Raw genomic sequence first — 7,236 nt, forward strand, 5'->3', positions numbered from 1 at the left:
CGCAGGGTTAGCTACGTCGTTATGACCGAGTTTAGTGAGGGTTAGATTGGGTCATACGAAGCTTGATTAGGAATCTTTGAATTATTATTTAAGCGTGGTTGTCTTCGGGTCGAAATTTTGAGGTCCAGGGGTAAAATGGTCAATTAGGGTTTCAATGGGCAAAATGGTCATTTTGCACCCGGGTCGAGTTAGTAGTCCTGGCAGCGTCCTGATCACAATTTGACATGTTTTAAATGTTTATGTTACCACGAACATGGCCTTTTATAGAAATATGAAAAAATATGTTGCATGCTTGATTCTAAGGAAATTTACGTATATGCATGATTTTTATAAGTGATGAATACGATGACATGTTTTTGGATGAAGGGAGTTGGTTGTGACTAATATGTTGATTCGCTAATACGATGACATGCAAGGCCAAGGCTCAGTGGATGGGTAATATTGTCGCTGATGTCCCCGTCTCCGGGTACCGCGATTATACGTAGATGGATTCATCGACTAATACGATGATAAGAAAGTCACAACTAATGAACGTAATTCAAATAAAGAAAATGAACACGCATATGTTGTTATGATGTGATATGGACACGTTTACGCTTTGACATGTTACATTTAGGCTTATGTTTAAAGATCATGAAATGTATTTTAATTACGGTACTTTTCATTGTTTCATGTTATGTATATGTACTTGTTATAACGTTACATGTGTGATTAGTCTTTAGATTCATTAGGTGTGAATGATGCAGGTGAGCATATTGATGAGGAGATTGGAGGCGCTGAAGACTGAGTAGGCGGACCTTGTGTCATTTTTTCCGCATATTATGTTTATGAGTTAGGAGTGAACATAAATATTTTCATACACTTTCTTTTTACATGTTGATGGTTCGACAGGATTTTTTGCATGTTTCTTACTTGAATCATTTTTAACGACAATTTAGGGTTTGAAGATTTGACATAATTTTAACTGCAGTATTTTTACCAGTATTGGAAGCCTTTTATTTTAAATTGTGTGATTCATAGCTGTTATTGCATGCATGCATTTTAATATATTTTAGAGAATTAGTTAAAAAAAAATTCTAGTAGTAGATTAAGCCGTAAACGTTACATTGACAGTCATATAATCAAGTAAATCTAGACAGATAAATTTAAAGCAATGAAACTCACAGACTTGAGGTGTAACTTCTCGAGCTCCTCAGAAACGACAGCAGGCATAACCCTTTTAAAGAACCACGACTCTTATATCAACTGAAACGACTCTACTTCTAAATTCATTTAATTTACACTAATTTTTTTTCTAAACCATGCATAATTAATTCATCATAAATAAACTAGCATAACTAATCAAATAAATAAATTCCATAATATCCAAAATCATTCATGCGGAATAAGTAAATAAAGCAATAAAAGTTTAAAATTCAACTCAATAAATTCTAGCATCCTATCAGTCTGTAAATAAAAGCAATAATCCATAAAGTCATCAAAATCTTTAACATACGCGGAATTTCTAGGTTTTCAAGTATGCACTGCGCCTCCCGGATAAATCGATAGTCCGCATCTCATGACTCAACATCGACATCACCTGCAACCTTTCAAATCTAGTGAGTCTAATGACTTAGCTTGCTCAAATCGAATATAACAAGTACATAAATATAAAAACACATGCATGGAAATTACGTTTGCTGAAAATAGATTGTTTCCATGCAACCTCGAAACCTCCAAAAATATGCAACTTTTGAAAACATGCTTCAGTATGAACTTTTTCATTTAAAATAACATTTTTATGTTAAGTCCGATCCTCGATAGTGACAACATTCAGTCGATTGATCAATCTATAAATCATAGTACTAGGCCGCCGGGTTCAATGTCTACTTCTTCGACGATCTCTCCGACTATAAAATAAAATAACTTCACAGTTCACTTCTTCAATGGAACCATTATTATTGAGATTCTCGCCCCCATTTTCGATGGTTCACTCCCTTTTCATTGCAAGTTCACTGTTCTCGTCTTCAACGGATCTCTTACTACTTTTACGTCACGATCAATTCACATTCCTCAAAAATATTTTCCTTTACATTATCATTTCATAAAAAAACATGCATAACTTTCCATATTCTTTTAAACTCCAAAAAATGGCTTATATCCTTCGTATACGTCGAGACTGCTAAAAATAGCATAAACATGCAAACACGTTTAAAACTTTTGAAAATAGCATATGTCATACATATACTTTAAAAATTCTAAAATAACATTTAAAATGATATGGAATTTTTTAGGAAATTGCAAACCACCCTAGACTTTCTCGATGAAAGATGATCGATTTTAGGTGTTCAAATGCGCAACGGAAGTTCAAAAAATTTTTTCAAGGCATGAAAACCGAAATTTTTAAAGAAAAATTTGAATACCTAATGTACTAGCATGTAACATATACAAAACACAAACTATGACATTCATAGGGTGTTATAAAATTTTACCCTATCAATCTCTTGAGATTGATGTTTGGCACCAACTTAGTTGTCAAGCAACTAAGCTCTTCAAAGGCAAGACAATCTACTAGCCTCCTTGGACTTCTTTCTTCGAAATCAAGCCCACCACAAAACTTAAAAGATCCACCTTACACTTGCACTAGAAAATGTAGGGCATTTTTCTCTTTGAGAAGTAAGTGTTTTCTCCAACAATTGAAGAACAAAATGGAGAGAAAAATTGGAAAGACAACTCTATAAATTTCGGCCATTGCATAGAAGAATGAAGGGGAGGGAGACTAGTCTTGGTAGTGTAAAAAAGCTAAAACGCTTTTAGCATGCCAAGCCTTGGAGATTGAAAAAGTAATCTATAACCCTTCATCTCCCATGCATGCAATGTTATTTGATTTTTAACAATTAAAAACCCATGGACTTAATTTTAATTATTTCAAACAAACTTGAGACTAATTAAACATTATTTGAATTTACTCAAGTCACAAATTGAATAATTATTTTACTATTGGGCTCTACAAGATCCAATATGATTTAATTAATTCAACACTTGAATTAATTTAATTATTTGGACTCTACTAGGTCCCATTAGTGTTTAATTAATTCAACACTTGAATTAATTTAATTTAGTCCATAATAATGTTTATGAAAATCACAATTTTCAAATACATTATTTATTTGGCCAACTTTTAATTTAGGAACACATTCATAAATTAAAATTATATTTCCCTCATAGAAGTCATACTTCTATTTTTGCTTACGCTTATAAACTCATTTATAATCCGTTCAACACATTGAACTATATTTTACTTCTCAACGGGATCTAGAAAGCTAGTACTTGTGTGGCCCTCAATGGTTCATTGATACAACTAGCCGTGGGTTCACATCTCCATGTGATTCGGACTAAACATGTCCTTATTTGAGCATATCCCAATTGCTCCATTCTTACTTATCAACTCCTTGATAACAAGAATGTCAGAACTCAAGTCTGATAGTACCCAACCAATCATGTTAAACGCTTAGCAGCATCGCTTACATGATTCTCTAGGTATCAAATGATAGTGCCTGCAAGAACCATTCAATTATGGTTAGCGTACAGTACGGTCCCTTCAACTCATATATCCCGATCGATTCGACAACCATTGGTATATCGAGAGTTGTCAATGAATCGATACTATGTGTCATGTCGTAGTTGTATCGATGGTGTAATCTATGAAACCCCTTTCATAATTACCATCATATTCTGATCAGAGATTTCATACTACACATACATGAGAACACATAGGATATCCATACCCGAAGGTAAGCGGTGAATCCCCGACTACAATGCATCGACTCCTATATGTTTCGACAGAACACCCAACCTTGCCACCTGATGACCCCTTGAGAGTCGGTAAACAAGTAAAAGTGTAGTGCTAGCACATAGAGTCTCAATGTTGTCCCGGGTCATAAGGACTAATGGTGTACAACCATAAACTAGGACGTTTCCACTCAATAAGTGAGAACCATTCGGAAAGTCCTTTATGGAGGGTTGTTCAGTGCACTCTACAAGGAGCACCTATCTGCATGCTCGGACATCACAATGTTCCCTACCAATGAAACATGGTACTCACATCGCAGATACTAGTCTCGAACTCGAGCGGCCTATATCCTTCTTAGCGGCGGCTGAATCGACTAGGAACTGTTTAGAATATACAGTATTCCAAATATGAGTTTCATGATACTCATCATATGAGCATCTCATATTCTTTCTATTATTTGTATATTCAAGGACTTTATCTATGCAACTAGCATGGATATACAGATAAAGAAGTGCCAAAACAATAAATTCAAATATTATTAAAATAAAGACTGTTCATACATAGAGTTTAAACATGAACCATCGGCCAACACTTGGCTCGACGGGCACCTACTCTAACACTCGAACCGACCGCACACAATTCAACACTATACGTACCCGGACGACCTCAGACTTTGACTCAACGAGAACGACTCGATTTCGAAACTTTAGAAACACCAAAAATATCCAGTAGCTTGCTTGAAAATAAATCTTAGGACCTACGTTTTAAAAACGACTCAATTCGCTTACCGAATGACTCATTTCCCACCGTCTTCGCGTTATCGGTTAAACAAATGACCAAACTACCATTCCGACTCGAACCAACCGGAGACCAGACCAGACCTTCATTAACATCCTAACACCCAATTTGAGCTGCTGGAACCTCCCAAACTCAAGCCAAAACCGAAATTTTAATCTAGGCTCTTTTCATCCCTATTTTGACACATTCGGACAATTTACGACCTCGAATGGACCACGGATTGAAACGCCCCTTGGCTTGCCCTTTGGCTCATACCAACCCCTCACCAGGACCCTAAGGCATCTCTCCAGCCCCTGTTCCAGCCCTTACACCATCCCCTTAGCCCTAGGAACCACACGCACCAAAACAGCCCAACAAGTGCATGTTTGTGTAGTTTCGATTCCAGCGCTAAACCAGCCCATCCAAGCCCTGACCGAACCCTCTCTAGACCTTTCTAAAACCCTTATCCTTCCCTCAAGACCATGGCTTGGGTCCCATGCAGCCCCATGGCCGATAGAACGCAAGCAACCCCCGTCACCCTCACGACATGCATGTAAATAGCGTGCAGGTTGGTGCTGCCCTTGGGGCACACTCTTGCGGCTATATCCCTTCCAAAACTTACTCTTAACGTTTAAATCGACTCTTAAATTTTTTGGTTTGCATCCTTCCATCAACAATTGATAAAAGATCAAGAATCATTAATGAAAACATGAGATGCACTTGTAGGAACTTGAAAACCATCATCCTTATAAATTTTTCACACAAAATCAAATACATGAAAAATTATGGATTGGATGGTTCATAAAGAAGGGTTTGAAAACAAGTCTTGTTCCTTTATTCTTAAGAAATACGAGCGACGTCGCGACGAAAGACGAATGAGACGCAAAACTTCCTTCCTTCATCTCCTGTAGGATTCGATGTCCCTAGGGTTTGAATGAGTGTGTGTGTGTGTGTTGATGGTTAGAGACATGTGATATGGGTGTAGGGTGGCTAGGGTTATTTAATTAAATCATTAGGTTGCTAAATGAGCTTTAGGTTAGATTAAAGGCCCTAATTCTTTAATTAAATCCTTGTTAATCTAGGTCATTAAGGAATTAATTAAATCCATAATTAATCCACTAGAAGTCCAAAAAATATTTAAAAATATTTAGTGCTACTCGTTTCTAGTATCGTAAACCCAAAACTTCTCATTTTCTAGCAAAAGTTTGTTCCTTACTAAAAATAAATTTGTCGCTTTCCTAATTTGGATTGCTAAATCTAGAGTTTCCATTTCCTAAACTTCTAAAAATAGAAACCTTATCAAAATCTTCTCTGGTTCTCTCGCATTTGTCGTTATCTTTACACCACTTATTTGAATTAACTTCTAATTAAATTTCATGCATGCATGTGGTTAGTGTGTTCGAGTTTTCGGCATTACATAAACCATGTATAATATAATGATAATAAATTGAAATAAACAAATAATCGAAGAATATATGAAATAGAACTTGTGTCAAATATATGTGTACACAAAATATTTAATATCAAAAGTAAGTCAAATGTTACATAAACAAGTGTTAAAGTAACAATGTCATCAACAATTCTTTCACCAGAAAATACTCAACAATAAAACATAGCTCCACTTATCTGCTTCCATTTCGAAATAAACTCGGTATCTTTTGAAATCAAGCTTCACTTTATTCACTTCCTCTGAAAACAACCCTTTACCAACAACACGCATTATAGCTCTCTTCTTGGTTCGTGAATTCACCATAGTTGCAAATATTTTTAAATCATTGATTGAATCGATTAAATTATTGGATGTGTTATTTGTTCTCTCTGATTTATAAAAAAATATATATGTAATGAAACCAATATTAGTTCCATATATATGTGAACCTACATTGTTAGTTGTCTCACATCGGTTGGATAAAATACATGAGAGTTGTATATATGGTCTTGGACAATCCCCTCCTTGAGCTAGCTTTTGGGGTTGAGTTAGATCCAAGTTCCAATCTTAACATGGTATCAGAGCTCATGTTCCACCGTTATGTGTTAGACTGCCCATAGTTGGGTCACCCGTTCTGCCCATAATTGGGTCATTTGTAAACTTCACGCTCTAGATGTTCAATCATGGACATGAGGGGAGTGTGTTAGTTGTCTCACATCGGTTGGATAAAATATCTGAGAGTTATATATATGGTCTTGGATAATGCTCCCCTTTTAGCTAGTTTTCGGGGTTGAGTTAGGTCCAAATCTCAATCTCAACACACGCATGGTGACTAATTCTTTTTTCCCAAGATAGTAATAATTTATGATCCAGGAATTATCAACTTCTTCATCTATAGAAGAATATGTCGACAATTTTTAAATTAAATCCCGAAAAAGGAAAGGTTGTTATTTATTTATTGAGTAGGTCTCTTGTGAGACGGTCTCACGAATCTTTATCTGTGAGACGGGTCAACCCTACCGATATTCACAATAAAAAGTAATACTCTAGCATAAAAACTAATATTTTTTCGTAGATGACTCAAATAAGAGATTAGCATTACAAATACGACTCGTGAGACCGTATCACATAAGTTTCTGCCTTATTTATTTTATTTTGGTAATTTATGACGTGTAAATAAATAAATAATAGATGATAAAGTTCATACGAACGAGTGATCCATATTATTTATTTTAATTAAAAAATCATTCTGTTCAAA

The sequence above is a fragment of the Primulina tabacum genome, chromosome 6, assembly GCF_025594145.1.
Source record: "Primulina tabacum isolate GXHZ01 chromosome 6, ASM2559414v2, whole genome shotgun sequence".
NCBI classification, from domain to species: domain Eukaryota; kingdom Viridiplantae; phylum Streptophyta; class Magnoliopsida; order Lamiales; family Gesneriaceae; genus Primulina; species Primulina tabacum.